This window comes from Lepidothrix coronata, unplaced genomic scaffold, assembly GCF_001604755.1.
Source record: "Lepidothrix coronata isolate B3197 unplaced genomic scaffold, Lepidothrix_coronata-1.0 Scaffold146, whole genome shotgun sequence".
NCBI classification, from domain to species: domain Eukaryota; kingdom Metazoa; phylum Chordata; class Aves; order Passeriformes; family Pipridae; genus Lepidothrix; species Lepidothrix coronata.
Window position 1 is genome coordinate 247,088 of NW_016690326.1, and position 18,039 is coordinate 265,126.

Sequence of the window (18,039 nt, forward strand, 5' to 3'; positions counted from 1 at the left end):
TCTATTTGGAGTTGCTCCTTACCCACTTTTATCCTGCGAGGGAGGAATTTTTTGAGCCTGAAATGAAGAAGCAGCCCCTAAGGGGACTTTAATACAGAGAGGTTACAACTCAGACAATAATTTGGGTCAATTTAAATGGCATGTGGGTGTGGGTTTAAATAAATAGCTTTAACCTTTAGCTTACTGATGGAACTGAAAATAGATACAGGGTTGGGCACATTGGAAGAAATGTACCATTGCTGCCAGCATTACTTTGAATAAATAGATCTCTCTTCAGGGCTGTCAAACCAGCACCTTTGCCAGTAAGAAGTAATAACATATTTCTTCTTTTCCTTTTTTTAACCAACAGCCAAGTCTAAAAAAAACCTCTTACCTTTTTTTTTGTGTGTGTTTTTCCTTTCACAGACCTGTACTTTGCAGTTCTCTTTTATCAGCTGGACTTTTAATAACATAGTCTTTATAATTATTTAATTGCCCAGTTACACTTTCCCTAACCAATGTGTAGACTTTCCCTAACCAGTTATATCCTAAACCAGTTATATCCTAAAGGCAAGAATTAGAGCACATGTTGATCTTTACTCAATGTTTGCCATGTTTCAGCCAGGAACTCTGTGAACTGCTTTTTTCCCTCACCTATTATTTGTGGCTCAAGAGCTAGAGGACAGCTTATGGAATTATTTGCTTAGTTTAAAGGCCAGAACATGGTGGATATGCTTTAGCTTAGTAATAGTCTTCTGTAGTCTGAGCTCTATCACCACAGTTGCCTAGATAGTAGATGAGAACTAGGTATGAGCTCCTGTACCTTGCATCTACAGGAGGAGAGTAAAATTACCAGCAGAACTCCTAAGCTCGCATACAAACATGTACCCAGTGAAGAAACATGAACTTCATCATTATTTTAAGCTCCTACCAATATGAAAATCTCATCCAGAGTATTGTAATGAGAAGTACGTATGTGGCAGCTGCTCAAAGTTGTTCACAAAGAGTTGATTTAAAATCAAAATTTGCAGTTAGTTGGTAGGAAGGAAAGAGCAAGTCGTTCCTTTTCTGAGGGGACTTAAAACCCCTTTTGAAAATCAAATAAAACAAAGAACTGCACAAAGCAAATGTTATGGAATAATTCTGTTGTTATATATCAAAGCTGATGGATGATACTGTGGCACTAAATAGCAGCATTGTAAATGTTTGTTGCATCCTGCAGCCCCAACCCAGTCAAGCAGCTGAGTGCCCTTGCTCTTCAAAGCTGGAGCTGCATTTTCATTGCAAAGGCCAGTAGCATTAACAGCAGTGCATGTCTCCCACCCTTGGTAATGATGGAGCCCAGCAGCGCGGAAATTGCCTCGATAAATAAGATGGTGATAAAGAACTACCAACTTAAGATCTCGTAAAGGCAGTGAGATTTCTTGGTGGAGTGCAAAGCTATTTTCAGCTGCTGATTTGCTCCTGTAGCATAAATGCAGGCATGATAAAATATGCAGATAATGTTTCATAGTAACCATCTGATATCTAATAATGGCAAAGAAAAACAGAGTCGTAAGTTTGGGGTGGGCTGCAGTTTTAGTACCGTTTCCTTCTGCAGGTTGTTACTACTGGCTATACCTGCTGAGTAGCAGATACATAATTGCAAAGCATGCCAAGGACAAATAAATGCATTTTCACCTTTTATGTTTGCATAGATTGTTACCCCCTTACAAACAGGTTGCAGCTTTATGTTCTGTAAAACATACTGCAGTGTCGACCCTACGTAACTGCGTCACACCATGACAGGATGAAGCTCTGTGGGAAGATGTTTTGGCATACATTTCCATAATGAAACACCTTAAATTTGCTTATGCAAAACAGATTGGAAGTGATTCACTAATGTGTGAGCAAATTTTGCAAGGAACCTTTTAGAAGAGCAGCACACTGGCCGTGATCTTGTGATATTTTGTGGGTATGGGAGGAGCTGTGGAGTTGCCAAGGCAGGGGGACAAACTGTGACAAGGTGCCACTAGGGACAAAAACTCAAGAGCTGAAGTCCAAAGGACTAGACCTGATTTCACAGCACTGAGACCATTCAACATACAATGGTAAGGACTGAAAGGGAGATGCTTGAGAGAGGTAGAGAAATTCTTCCTTTTCAGGTTATCTGGTGAATCAAGATGAGGAGGAAAATACCCCAGGTGGTTTAGTAGTTGTGCAACTGTTTGCAAAGGTTTGTCAAACCCTTCCCTGAAGCATCTGCTTTTGCTACTGTCTGATTCCGGTTTATGGTCTAAACAGAGCACTTGTCTGATCTGCTATGGCAAATTACAAATTCTAAATATCATATAGCATAATCCATAGGGACACAGTGATATCCCCTTTAAGGTGTTTAACTTCCAGGCCCTGGGCATTTTTGTAGTTTTACTTGCATCCCTTTGAGACTTCTGTACTGCTTGTCAGTGGAGTATTCAAGGATCTGTACAACTAAGGAATACTGGCTTCAGTGAGCACTGAAGCCAGTCAGTGTGTTATCTTCATCCGTAATTCTTGTATTAAAAGTGGTCACAGTCTGTGTTCTCTTGGTAACAGCAATATTAAACATGCCCCCAGATCTGTGTGCACGTGTACAGGTGTGTACATGCAGGGAACAGTCTGCTGTGCACAGATGGAGGGCAGTTTGGTATGTGACATGGGCAAGTGTGAATTTTCAGTTATCTGTGGGGAATATCAATGCATGTGTCTTGTGTGTGTAGCTGTAATGAGTTAGCACAAACAGCAGAAAGGTGATATTACAGAATGCCCTTGGGGGGAGTGGTGCACCCTGCAGTGACAAAACCTGTCCTGGCTACACCACCTGATGTGCAGAAATCATCAGCCACTTGCCCTTCCGACACTGAGAGCTGGGTTGGGATGGGAGGGGTGAGTCTGGGGGGGAGATGTTGGTTATTCATGTAACGATTTGTGTTAAGTAAGCACTTTCCTGTTCCTTCCTTTTGATCTTTTTAGATACCCTAATTATGAATACAGTCTTGACAAGGATGATAAAGGGCCTCAGGGGTTATAAAACAGGAGGTGAGGTTAAGAAAATTATTTTTATATTCATTAGAATAGAAGAGATTAAGAGGGGTCGTGACTAAGGTGTACAAAATCCAAGAGGTATTGAAGAAAACATGATGCCACCAGAATATTCAAGAGAGAAACTGTGAAGATGGGATAAGTGGAGAGCAGCTGAAATTTTGATTGGAATTGGTTGTGGGACATTTTTGCAAGGGTATTGTTCTGGGTGAGGAAAATAAGTCATGCTTATCAGTGGGCTATAGGGAGACAACTTAGGACACAGATACACTGATGGTCAGAAGTACAGGATATATCATGTATCTTCTTTTTTAAGTGTCTGAGCAGGTTGGGTTTGGGCAGAGGGTACTGGATTAACATAAAGATTGACCTTTTGAGCTTTTTTGGGATATAAGATGGAGTGCAAAATGTTGGGAGAGGAAAAGCCCCACTTTCATATCGAAGATGCTTTGTGCGAACTTATTTAAAAAACAGTGCTGCAGAGCTGAGGCTTTTGGGGACTCTGCTGCACAAAGACTAGATAATTTTGGGGCAGTAGCACAGCAAAGAAACAAGACCTCTGATTAATTCTTTATCCTGTGTGCCCCTGTTTCCCACTGCCAGGACAGCACCAGGAGCTTTTCAGTAATGTGTAATAGTACAAACCTGACAAACCAAAGATATGTGGCCAGGAACACCACCAGTTGTGCAGCTACACAGGCTAAAATCAAAAGGACCTAGAGGCAAAGTCAGTTAGAGCTATAAAGGGTTTTGAGATGACTTACAAAAGCACTGAAAGTAAGAAGAAGGGAAAAGTCCATCAGGAAGAAAGGGAAGCAAATAAATGGACTAGACAGAGAAGACAGAAATACCAAATGCCATTATTTTGTGCTGCACTTCACAGAAAGGTTAATAACTGTGTCAGATCTGTAACAGCATTCCCTTTAACAAGGGGTTACGAGCAAAAGCAAGAACAAGATAAGGAGTATTTAGGTAAGTGTGATATATTTGGGTCAGTGTGGCCTTATAAAACGTAGCCACCAAAGTATTTACAACTCTCAGAAGCTTATGGAGAATAGGGCAATTGTCAGAATTCCGGAAGAAGGCAAACACAGTGCCTGTCATCGAAGAGGACACTACAAGGGAAACAGGTTTTTAGTTACCCAGAAAGATACAGAGCAAATTATTGAACTGACCTCTGAGCACATACCTATGAGCAGCACATAATAACTGACATGCTCTAAGCACAAACTAACCTAATTTCCTTCTCTGTTTGACTAATACAAAAGAGAGCAGGAAAACAGAAGCACTTTGTCTGGAGCCACGAGTCTGATGCTTGTGTAAGCACCATGTTCTCATATCTGAGAGAAAGCTGAGCTCAGACTTGTGGCTGTCAAAATCTTTGATCAGTGGATCAGTAGATCTGTTTTAGCAGACCTGCATATTCCCAGGTAGCAAGGATTTCACTGCCCAACAACCAGCACTGGCTATACACCTGGCTTTAATGAAATCTAAGAGCAGTTTATTAATATTTAACTCAAATGTTATTGGACATTTTAGCCATGGGGTGTGGGAAATATCTGCATTAATGAATTTGATTAGTTGTTTGAATGGTGGACCAGAAAGTACATTTCCCAAGTGTGGATGAGCCACAGTCATTAAAAACCAAATCCAGCTGTACATACAGAATTGCTGTATGGAGACCACTGATTCAGGAGAGCTCAGGGGATGTTGCTGTGGACCCTGAATGGGGGATGTCGAACAGAAGCTGCAGTGACCTGGTGTTCCCACTCAGTATAGGTGACACTGGAGGGAAGCAACAAACCCAGGACTAGTTCCACTAATGTTAGTCTGGGGTTTACTGTGCTGAGGAAATGCTGCAGCTTTACTGAATGGAAGTAACCTGGGAAGGTCAGACAGACAGTACTGGCACATTGGGGACTATTTCAGAGCAGCTGCTTAAAACTGAGTTATGGCTTCTTGCTACCAGACTCAAAGGTGTGCAAGCAGGGAGAGAGTTGCCTTGATAACAGAAGCAAAATTTCAAAATCTGTATGATGTAGAGGTATTTGTGCACTGGTAAATCCAGTTGTGGTCCTGATTTAGAAAAACAGTGAAGCATCTGCTTAACTTTTTCTGACAGGTTTTACAGGTGCTAAAAGCTCTTCCCTGAATGAATTGCTTTGCTGAATCGAGACCCAATCAAGCATATGCTTGTGCTAGGAAAAGGATATATGCAGTGCATAAATTCTCTGAAGGGGGTGGGGAATATACATTAGGATATTTTTAAATGCCTATTTTTATAAATGCTTTCTCTGAATAAAAAATGTGTATATGGCAGCATACTCCTCTTTGCTCTCTCTCCACCATCCCTTTCCCCAGTGTATTTACTATGAAAGAGCTTTGCCGTGGGCAATAGCCTGTACTGCAGTGGAGTATCACATGTGGAAACCTTATCTAACATCATGCAAAAGTGTGATAGGTGGGTGGAGGGTGGGAAGGTAGAGGTAAACCTTTAAAAAGTTTTCTTAAAGATAATTCTTTTTAAACACTCCTCAGGCTTTTGCATAGAGATTGCAGAGTAGGCATTCCAGCACTTAGGCAAGCACTGGATTTATGCTCTGTAATAAATGTATCCATAGGGTGCTGCATTGTTGTAATCATAGTGAATGACAGTAAAATTAGGAGAATTAATAATAACCCAGCTGGAATAACTTAGCACTGTGATAACTAAACTCTAACCTAATACTCAGCGTCCTGGCAGAACTATTTCCGAAGCACATGGGATGTGAGAGTCTGAGGGGAATCTTCTATAGAAAACAAAGAGAAACCCTAATCACAAACAAATGCCATAGCATGTCATTAAGAGGATTAAGTGGCTTGAAATTGATGTCTAAGGCATTTTGGTTGATTGTTGCTAAAAATACCACATGCTTGACAATTATCTTCTGTTTGCCCTCCTCTCTCCTGCTAGTTGTCTGTCACACAGTATTATCCTTGTTTACCACCCCTGCCTCATACCAGGGTGAGGTTTGCTGCTTTGTGCCAGACCTGATCTGGAATTTGCAGTCTGATGTGTTGGCACTGGTTGGTGCCAAACCATAAATACCTTGATAATAGCAAGGGAGAGGCCAGGTTCAGCATACTCAGGGCTGAAACCAAAATGGAACAGCACAAAACTTCGAGAGTTAACATTAGGTTATTCTGTAGCATTTTAAATAAAAAGACTCAAGTTTCAGTTGGAAATATTTCATACATTGGAGTTAATAAAGTTCTAAAAAATTTTAACTTTGGGTGAAGCATTGTACAAATAAATGAGTTTTCTATAGACTTGAACTCATAATAGCTTTCTGAATTATTAATATTTCTGGCAGTTTGACCTTTGGACTAAGTAACAAATTTTTAAAGTTAGAAAAACTTCCTCCTCTGCCCTGCTTAGTGAATCTTTGCTATTATCTCATTGGACTGTGCTTTGTTGAAAGGAAGATGCAATTTAGGGAAGTCAGATATTTCTGAGACAAAGCCTTAAAAGTGGTGTCATTGTATCTCAGTGAATGTTGCTGTATACAGATCCCTTTCTGATCTGCTCAGGGTGTCAGAGACAGCCCACAGAGAAGTGTGTTGCACCCAACTCCTGGATACGTGATAACCCAAAGCATGGGATGTGGTTCCTTCCACGACTGTTTAATGTGTGTAAGTTGGTTGCAGCCCTGAGCACAACAGGCTGCAGGGCAAACTCCAATTCTAATTTAGATCCAAAAATTAATGGGGAATCTTGCACTCTGTGCAGGTGCCCCTGTGGAAGTCTGGACGTGGAGCCAGAGGTAAGAGCCTTCATGTCCAGCCTGCAGCAACCTGCCATGCAGCCTCCATGATGTTTTACATGTGTATATGGAATAGCTCCAGCTTCAACCTGATTTAACAATCTCACGTGAAATATCAGCCCATGTCATTTTGGGGGCATTGAAATAAACTGTCAAAAAATCTGTCTTCAACATCACGGGTTGAATGTGGATGTTAGTAAATTCTTCTGGCTCTTGCCACTTCTGTGTCTTGTACCTATACTGTGCTGTGTTTCTTTTGTATTTAGAGAAAATTGGCACTGAGAGATACTGGCATGTCTGCTATGTTAGCAAAAGGATCAATGTCCTGCATGATTTTAGAAAAGGCAAAGGTCTGTTGTATTGTGATGGGAGCTGCACGTGGTCAAAGAAATCCCAGGTTTTCAATTAGAAGTTTTGGGGGTTGTTTTTTTTTCCCTTCCTCTTCATCAATTTTATAATAATAATATCAACAACAACAGCAATAATAATTAGAACAACTGTATGTCCTGCATGCAGCCTTCTGCATCTCATCTTCTGAGATGTTGATATTTAAAGCCAGATGATTTTTTCCCCAAGACAGAGGTTCACACCTTCCACGTTGCTGGGCTTCAGACAGGAGCAGAGGATTTGCAGGAAAAAAATAAAGGACAGCAAAGTTTTAAACTGTGGTTCAACCCGTTCCTTCTCACATGAGATGCCAAATCCACTGACCTACTGCCTCTCTTTCATGAATACATCTGTCCTTCCTTTGCAGTATTATTACAGCATGATTGGAAGTTTAGACTGTAATCTGGACCTAACCATCCTGTTTTGAGGACACCCATGTAAATAAATATTGAACATCCTAGTCAGTGTCTCCGTGAGCGCTGTCTCAGGGCTGGCTCCTCTTTTATTTGGATTATCTTCTGCACTCTGCAGACCAGTTAGCAGTAGACCTGAGTCAAAGAGGACTTTCACCCAAACCTGAGGAAAACTGAAGGTGACAGCAGTGCTTCCTGTCTCCTGCTAATGGCCATGTTGCTGCAGCTCTTTAGTAATCCCGTCACCTGCTGGGAAAGTCACGTATTTAAGGAACATAAGCAGGAAAGGATGGTATCTGCTTGGTGCTGGGCTTGAAAGACATTGCCAAATGGAATTAGAATTTGTGTCTAGACAGCAGTGAAAATTAGCCTTTCATCATACATCAAGGTAATATACAAATTGTTCTGTAAGCGTTAGTAACTTAATTGTATTACTTTGAGGATGCATGCATAAATAAACATTGAATATATTTGTTATCTTGCAAATGGAAATGAAGCTAAAATATTAGTGAGGGTGGAGATTCCTCACTAATATGTGTTTCATAACAACTCTGCTATTGTGGCTGTGAGCTGGATTATTTTGAGTTACTGTTTCCCTTTTCAGTTGATTTAACCCAGTGTAATCCTACATTCAGGGAGAGTTTGGATGACCAGGCAAGATGCAATCTTCATAAATTATTACAGACCAGTGAAAGTTCATCATTCTGCATAAAGGATTTTGAGGGCAGAACAGTAAAGGAACTTGCTCTGAGTCACAACTGGCATATTTATAAAGGAAAAAATAAAATCTTTTGAAAGTACTATATGTAACAGACTATAAATGGCAGAAATTTAGTTGTATATCAGAGGAATCCATTAAACACGCACAACCTGCTGGGAGATACTTCAGTATCACTCCTGTATAAATCAGTTCATAAACTTGTTTTTAATTTTTTGGCAGACTTTAGAAGCCAATTACTCTGGTAATAAATATTCAACTTTAATGGGCAAGTAAATAATTAATGTTATTGCCTTTGTAAATTTAGCTTTTCAGTTATAAATTAACATAATTAAAATAGTAATGTTTCAGTACGCATTTAACCAACCAAATCTAAATCAAGCAATTAAACTGTAGGTTTTTCACATCAAATGAGTTCAGTTTATAATGATACAAACTGTGGGCATAAATTTGTTTTTCATGGTCAGATTCATTATAAAAACATGAAGGAAAATATTCTGTAGTGGATGTAATCAAGTATCTTATTTGAACAACCATTAATATATACTTTAACTACTTTTTGTTGTCCTTCCACAGTGAAATAGGAAGGGAAAAGCATCAGTCTCTGACACTGCAGTAATTGCCTGTGTATAATTGTAATGGCCACTGTAAAATGGTTGTGACATCTCTTTGTTGTATTGATTGGATAACCACAATGCACAATATGGATCTGAAAAGGTAAAAAATTACTCTGTAGTCATTAACTTTTGCAGACTCCAGTCTGACTTACACAAGCTGAGAATTTGATCGTCCGCTTTCCTTTTCTACTTACTGTTTCAGATTTTTTGTGATGGGCATATGCCATCCTCCCATGTCAACCTTCAAGCTTAGTGAGCAATCAGAGCAGTAGTGCTTTTCTTCATAAAAACAGATGACTTAGTGGAAACATGTAGCTATTTGCACTCTGAATGCAGGTCAGAGCTGGTGAAATTCAGCCCTTTCAGTAGCTGTTCCTGAAGAGCAGAGCATGTGGCTGTAACTTCAGGTTTGATCAAGACTTCAGGAGGCTGCATCAAAATTTCTGAATTTGCTTGTGAGAGACAGTTAAGGAGTGTCTGAAACCATATGACTTCTGAAGCTCAGAAGCTTCAGGAACACCAGGCTATATGAACTTGGACCTTTCTCTATTATTTTTTAACTGGGAGTTTCACAAGAGCATTTCAGTTTGTACGAGTGGTGTCAGTTTGTGACTCTTAAAAAGACTAGTCTTCATTAGAAATGGGAAGAACTCAGAAGAAGTGACTCTAATGTTCATGTACAGACACACAGATAGAAACTTGAAGTGTGAAAATTTGGGTCTGGTCAGAGAAGTCCTGAAAGCTCCTACTGAAAACCCAGAGCTGTAGACATTTATAGTCTTGCAGCCTTCACAGATTATAATTTATCATGGGCTGAGCAGTCTATTTATAGCTCTTCAAAATGTTTCTAAGAGCAGTGTTTTGCAAACTGCCAAAGGTTTACAGATTTGTAATGAGAAGAGTTCCTCGATGCACAGGCTTGCCCACATCCAAACCTGTTCATTGACATTTCTACAAGCTGTGATTTCAAAGTCCTTTCATGTCCCCGAAACCCATGGGCAAATTTATCCCTGGTAAAAGCCCGCTGAAATCAGTGAAGTTACACCAGAAATAAATTCAGGTCAATGAATTTTATTTTGGTGGTGTTCAAAGTGTTTGCAGTGCTATGCAGATAGATAGCTATAGGCTTTTTTCCAGTATCCAATTGTTTAAGCTTTAGTGGTTAAAAAAAAAACCCAACAAAACCAAACAACCTTTGAGCTGAATTTTTGCTAATTGGCTAAATACATGCAGAACTGCAGTATGGTTTTGACAAAGATATTATTTTGGGTTTTAGAAGGACTTTAGAAAGAGTCAAAGCACTCTAAACTTTTATGCACGGTATTTGTGGGTTCATATTTCCAAAGAGATTTTAATTGAACACAATTACTTGCTGCCATAATGAACTGTGAGTGGGAGAGTGGGGATCCAACCACCTGGGGGCACAGGCAGTTGTCATGTGAGCACTGCTCTGTGTCAGTGTACTTCTGTAAAAGATCAGTGATAAGGCCAATTTCTATCTCAAATGCTACCCTATTAGGAATAGTTTTAATCTGTATTTCATTATTGCACTTTGGCCGTGTCTAGATTTAGGTGGGGTCTGTGCACCTCCATGATGGCTAAATGAGCCTTTTCATCTCATGCCAAGCTCTACCTGGGTTTAGTGACATATTTCTGGCTGGGGTCTACTAATCATGGGCTCCAAATGGAGTTGGCAGTCTTGAGCCGTGTCTGACAAGAATCAGCTTATCTTGTAACAAGGTTATTCCAAACTCCCTTGCATTTGATGGTCCCCTTTTAGCTGCTTTGCTTTTCAGCACAAGTCGAAAGATTGCTCTGAGCACCTGAGACTGAAGGCAGTTCAGACACTTGTTGCTCATGCTGGCTCTGCTGGGTGCTGTATTTCTGCTCTGTTCCTTAGGATTTACAGCACACCGAGGAAAGCAGCCTTTACCAACAGGAACAGTGTGACGCTGCTTTATTTTATGGGTGCAGTATTTCAGATAGTTTGCTGACTTTCTGTAAAAGTCCAACAAACCTGCTCTCTCCGAGAGCAGACAGCAGGAGGTGTTTGCGTGGGTGAACTCAAGATCTTGCTCATGTGGAGTCTGAAAAGAGATGTGTGTGTTCAGAAAGGGGAGATGACTTTAGGGAAGTCCTGATTTGCAATTGCAAATGCATTGGTGGCTGCGGACCAAAAGGCAAACTTCTGGGGCTTTTTATTATTATTATGGTCCTTTTTAACTTGCTTCAGCTTCCTCCAAACTCCTGACACTTCTCCTAGGAAGCTCCTCCCTGATGCTGTGCCAGGCCCCAGCATGATCTCTTCTGTGTTCTCCTGCTCTGTCCTTTGCGTACTGGTGACTGAAATTAAAGCACTTAAAGGCTCTAGAGTTTTACCAGACTTTTATGCTGGTTACCAGCTCTAGTTCAGTTTATTTTTCTTCAAATATATGATCCATGTAGGAAAAATGACATTTCAGAGGTTGGTGTTTTTCAAATGTCATTGAATTTGATATACTTTCCAGGCTAATGTATCAGGTGTCTGCACCGAGAGCAGTGCCTTTCTGTGTCATTCATAGGCTTTGTTGACTCCTACCTTTCCCCTGGGTTCTAAGAGTGTAAAAGCAGAGATGTGGGTGTGAATTCCAGAGTGACAGCACATTGTATATAATTTATCCAAACTTTTTGAGGCTTGCAAAATTACTAAACCCAATTGTTTTTCCAAATACAACTGAAGTCGGGTTAAAGCGTCATAGGAGAATCATGTTTTAGACTCTCAGGAAATGCAACAGAGATTGAAGCTATGTTTGGCTTTTAAAATCAAAAGTTTGAAAATAATAACCTGAATTTATAATGGAAAACCCTGCTAAGATTTTGGCTTGACAACTGACTGACAGCTGTGAATCCAATATACTTGTATTTTCTCTAGCATTGGGTATACCAGCTTATCCCAATATGTTCCACAAAGATAAACAATAACATTACATAGTTAAATAACTTTAGAGATAAGTAACTTAAGCAAAGGACAAAAGGCTTGCTTAGCAATGACATTTAACAGTAGATGGAGGTGTATATGCATTTAGTTATTAATTTTCCAACAGAAAATAAGTTACAAGTGGCAGTAACACAAAGCAGAGTATCTGTGAACAGTGACAGATTAGGGCAGCAAAGGCATTTTGACCTGTCTTAATGCAGGCCAGTCATAAAGCTCACTGATTCCAGTGAGAGTACAGTGCAGCCAGTGCCAGAAGTGTTGGGAAGTTTTAGCTGAAGTGTTCAAAAGAGTGAGTCCCTGAACCAAAATAAACAAACTAACAGAAAGTTAAATTAAAAAAAAAAAAAGGCAAAAGGAAGGTAAAAGCATATCTGAAGAAGATTCAGAGAAGTCAGTTTTGGGTGACAAAATACAAATGCACTGAGTTCAAATGAGATTAAAGTTAATAGTGGTCAAGTTAATACCTTTGATACAGAGAAAGAGAAGTACAGTATGTGTATAAAAAGCTTATGCTCTAATGTCCTGATCCTGTAATAGGATCCATTTATGTGCTATCAGCTGTGGTAAAGAGATCCAAAGGTATTTGAACCTTCCCGTAATGAACAGTGCTCTTCATCCTGGAATGTACCCGAATTATAGAATATAGAAAATATATCCCAGAATAGTCTAAGTGCGCTTGCTTTGCATGAGTAGAAGTTTATTGTGGGATGGCTCAAAAAATGTTTTTTCTCTAGTTAGTATAATTTATTATGCATTGTTGCACATACTGATAAATTTTGTTTTCCTTGTGCTGGGATTTTCATAGCACATTCCACCTCTGTGGTGCTGTGGTTGCAGAGTGGAGCCCTAGCCTTGGGAACACCCTGGCAGAGGTGTGCAAATATGTGAGCCACAGGAGTAGAAGTGAGGCTGGAAAAGAGATAATCTGTCCCAACTTCTGCAAAACAGCCGACCCTGGCTCAGTGAAAAGGGGATAACAAGATAAGGGAAAAGAAAGGCATGGACTTTGCCTTACCACTGAGTTAAGGACTCTGCCATCCTAAATTTGGAAATGAAGCTTTTTAATGAGCTGGGAAACAGGTTACTGCTGATGCAGTGCACTTGGGGCCAGAGGAACACGCTTCAAATTTGCAAAGAAGAAACCTGACAGAGCCAGTTACTCCCCACTCAGTGTGAAAGTAAGGCTTGTAGCCTGACTGTGGTACTAAGATGAGTGATGGGATTGTTTTCTAGTTAGATTCCCATTTTGAGTTCGAGTAAGAGGAAATCCAGTTAGATATTGTTCTATCAACAAAGGTTCTGGTACAAACCTGTCAGCTCTTGTTGGGAGAAATGGGTTCGTTTCTTTACTTGATTATTTTGATGATCTGACCAGTTAAGTGCAAGCTGTTTGCTATTCACTCTCTCCTAAATCTGGGAAGTGAATTGAGCATTGCTCCTCCCCCCCCCCAAATGTGCTTCCAACCCTTTGAAAGCATTATTTGACAAGGACATATGCATTGCAATAACTTCATCATTACTTTCAATTGAACTGACAGAAGAAACAGTAATCTCATGAAAGAGCTCCAGTACAAGGGCAGATGTAAACGTCTGAGTCTAAGGAGCCCAAGAGATCTTATTTTATAGTCTAACCAGACTGTAGTAGTAAGAGTAATAATAATAAAAACACTTAATAGTATAATGCAGTCTTGGCAGCTGGAGAGTTAGACAGTAGCCTGCAACTTAATGCTTTTGAACTTGAGAAGCAGCTTTGGTTAAAACATGCCTGCTGAAGAAAGGAGCTTATGTTATTTGAAATTGGGTGTATTTCCACTGCACTTCTTGGATTCATTTTCAGAAAGTATTTACTCGTGTGCAACAGCAGCAAAACCTGTGCAGCATTTTCTAACACACCAAGATATTAATTACACTCTTGAACCTCATAATGTAACATTGATACTATTATGATGGGAATATTTCCTACAACAAGCATGATTAACCACTTATTTCCTTTCTCATGGATACTGTTAGTTTGTACTTGGATGACAAAAACCAACACTGATCTTCAGCAACATCACAGTATTCCATTATATTAATCTCAGTCAATGTATTCTTTATTTTATTATTGCCTGCATTCTTTGATTGAGTTAATTTCCCACCTCACCACGAGCCCCCACCAAGTTTCTGATCGTGGATGTTATCATTTGAATTGTAGTTCTATTTCACTATTTATTTTGTTGGCAGGGAAGGGAAAAAAAAAAAGCCTCAAAACAGCTGAGTGCCAGTAGTGCTGGAGATTTCTGTTTTATTTATGTTTTGTACTGAGCCATCGTGAATGATGAAGCATGTCTGGGGCACGGCTGTGGGCAACACTCTAAGTGTTATAGTTGGAAAGGTGCCAGAGTTGCATTGCTTCCAATTTTTTACCATTAGCCTTTCGGAAGAAGGGATTCGAAGTCTCATTTTGTTCCCTTCTTCACCAGTGTCACCTTTACACTAAATTAATGTGAGATCTTTACCAGAGATGGAGCTGACAGGATGAGCTGTTGATCCCACGGCATTCTTGATGTGGCAGGAGCGGAGGAACAGATCGTATAAACTGCAGAAGCTGGCTTCCCTCGGGAATGGGGCTGTGAGGAGCCAGGGGCATCCTCTGAGGTAACAGAGTACCCCTGCTTTTTGTGGTGGGACTGGGCTAAGCCATCCTGTCCTGGAGCTTGATCTGGAGGATATGGCAAAAAGCGGCAGTTGTTCCCTTCTAAGCTGTAAGGGGACTCGTGTCCGAGACTGTAATTAGAAAATATACCTGCTAATGAATTGGTATAATCTCCTGCTGTGTTCAGAGCCTGCTGTGGGATCTTTTTTCCTGCACTTGCAGAGGCGAGTGACCTTGTTAAATACTTAGCAGAAAAATGTGTTTTCCCTTGCCTGTTTCACAGCCTTTCTTCTGGCTCTACCAATGGACCTCCTCTCTATTAGTTGAAAATATTTACCCAAGTTTAGTTTTAGGGAAAAAGGGAAGTTAGGAGACTGTACATGAACACGTTCCGTATACCTGAATGTGTCATACACATCTACATGAATGCACACACATGTGGAATTCTGATTTAAGGGCCACACTAGGAGTAAAAATAAAAGAAATTTAATATTTAGGCAAGGAGTTACGGTTTCAATTATTTTTAAGTCATCAGCCTCTTTAAATATTTAATCTTTTCTGTGCCCAACTAATTTATTCAATTGCAGTTAGGTACGTTGTAATTAATTTTTGATGAGACAAGTTAATACTAATTTGAATATCTACTACACTGCAATATTTGCTTGCAAATATGTTGTTTAGCTTCTAGATACCTCTTTTTGCCCTTGATGAAGTTGCATGTGCTCACCAATATTGTCATATGTAGCCACAAGGTCCAAGCTGCACCTTAAGCTGTGTAACACACCAATATGAGGATGAGTGTGCTGGGTCAGAGAGGAGTCCAGATGGCTCCTGTCCTCACCCCAACAGTGATTAATGGCTGATGCCTAAAGACAAGTATGAAAACAAAGATATAGCAAGGCTTCCTGCGAGAGAGCCTCCCAGACTTCATTGATTTGTGGTCTGGAAACATCTCAAGATAGAAATGGTGTCTTCAGATTTAATATTTGATCTTATTTGTTACATCAAAAGTATATGGTTATTTTGTATAATTCATGCTTTCCATCAGTAAAGGACTGAGACTCCTCCAAGGGAAGTACCCTCTTTTTACTGGAAAAATATCTTGCCTGCCTTTTCCGATTAATGAGAACATTCATATGCCAGCTTTTGTGACTGGAAGACTGATCTGATACTACTTAACTATGTTAACTGAATGTAAAAATCTGAAGTGGGATAATGAAAGTAATTTGCAGTTTGTCAGTGGTTCCCTCCACGTGTGTGATCGAAGACTAGTGGGGGAGCACAGCTTAGAAACATCACAACAAAATTGTGGAATTTCTCGTGCATGGGGCATTTCTGTAAGTTCAGACTTGGTTTTGTTTCAGATAAAAACAGTGCTGGCTCCTATAGCAGCTGCAGACTGAAATGGATGGGGTTTTATCAGGGGTCATAGAATCATAGACTGATTTGAATTGGAAGTGACCTTAAAATCCCCTGGCACCTTTCACTAGACCAGGTTTCTCCAAGCCCTATCCAACCTGGCCTTGAACATTTCCAGGAACAGGGCATCCACAAGCTCTCTGGGCTACCTGTTCTCACTCTGCAGTTCTGGGGCAGTCCTGGAGCTCTGAGCATGGGGAGTTGCTCCATCAGCCCACCATGACCCTGGGCCTTTTTCACCCTTCAGGATGGCTGCTCACTAGAGCTGCCCAGAATCAAGGAGGTCTGAGAAGCATCTCAGGAGCTCTGTGGTTCCTTGACTGTGAGAGGAAAACCAGTTGGACAGTGACCACCAATTCAGTAGTGGCTCACTGAGTGTGAAGGGGTTTTTCTGCAAAATCAGGCAAGTTTGGGCAACAGAACTGGTATACTTTTTTTTTTTGTCTCATTTTTTCCATTGGAAAATTCTGAGCCAACACAAATTATGGCTCATGAGGGTTTTCTTGCATTTATATTTTGTGGCCTTTTACTTTACTCTGTAGCTGACTAGGGTGGTCCCTGGCCTACCTCCCCTCCTCTGTATTTCTGTGATGCACATCATCAGTGTGGAGGAAGCACGTTGCATTCAGGCTGGAGCATCTGCACTGTACTGCTAACTGGAAACCTGGCCAATAATTTAATTTTATTATGTTACCCCCATCTCCGTTGTACCATGAAAGATGGGAATGGTGCATTTTGTCATGATTAAAGTTGTTTTCCCCTCCATGTCCACACCTCCCATTACTTCTCATCCTTCACATTACTGCATATTCGTAGCACTCTGTGCTTTCAGTCTGGATCAGGCAACCGCTTGGCAGCACCAAGGAAGAGGGTGGCTTTGTTTTTGTCTTCTCCAAGAGCTGGAAGTGCGTGCTCCTGCCTGGGTTGGAATTTATGGTGCACCCAGCAGTGCAGGAATTGGGAAGGTACAGGAACTCTATGTGCATACATAGCAGCATATTAAGGCAACTTGCCAACTTCTTACCATAGAGATTTGCCTCCAGTGAGCATTGGCCAGCTGTACTTCCAAGACCATGTCTTTTCCAACCTGAGACCAGGCTTCTGCACTCAGCTTGCTGTAATGATGTAGTCCTATTACTGTTACTTCTACTACTCAGCTCAGCTGATGCTGTGGTTAATGCACAAAAATGTAGTACTGATTTTCTTTGTGACTATTCTGCGTTACAATTTATGAGTTGAAATGAAAAAGTAATTGTAGCTGTCGTCTCCAGAGATAAAATCCCTTAAAAGCAGTAGAATTAGGTCTTGCTGCTGCCTGCAGATCAAACTACTGCAGCATCAGCCATTTCTGTACCCATAAGTCATTCAGCAGCCTTTTCAGTTGGCAGTCCGATTTTTCATGGTTAGCCTAGAAGAGGACAGGAACTGTGAAGGTCCACTTTTGTCCTTCATATCTGAATTCAAGAGAGGCAGAAAGTCTGCAAATGTGTACCAAGAAATGCAGGACTGGAGTCTGCCACCCTGACTCCTGTTGTGGGTGTCTCACAAGCTGTTCCACTTGTAGAGCCTTTGGGTGTGTGCGTAACATAAACCACTTATAAGAGGTCCAGCAAAGTAATTAGTGGTAAATAAAGTGAATATATTTGATGGTTCTGATCTGTGTGACCATACTTGCTATGTAGATTTTTGGTAAAAAAAAGAAAAAAAAATATGTATGTTTGTGTGTATGGATATAAAGGCAACTTTATACGGTATGATTTATATGATGGTATCTTTTGGTACACACAGTTTCACGTGCTGATTACTGAAATCTTCCTTCTTGCAAGCCCAAAAGCTAATGTGTTTTCCAGATAGGTATAACCTGTTCAGGGGTTCAGGATTTTTTGTGAAGATGGAATGGGATTTTGTGGTATTTTGAGCTGCCACAGGCTTTTTCCTGTATATCTCCTCTTTTTTTTACCTTTGCTTTTTTTTTGCATTCCTAGGCAAAGTTAGAGTGTGTTCGTGGCTGCTGAGTTAATCTTAGCTTGA

The 18,039-nt window shown here is 40.4% G+C and overlaps 1 protein-coding gene across 6 annotated transcripts in view; it reads left to right on the plus strand.

The window, feature by feature from the left end:
- Positions 1–18,039, plus strand: part of SGCD (sarcoglycan delta) — a 327,884-nt gene that overhangs the window by 103,236 nt on the left and 206,609 nt on the right. The window lies entirely within an intron of this gene.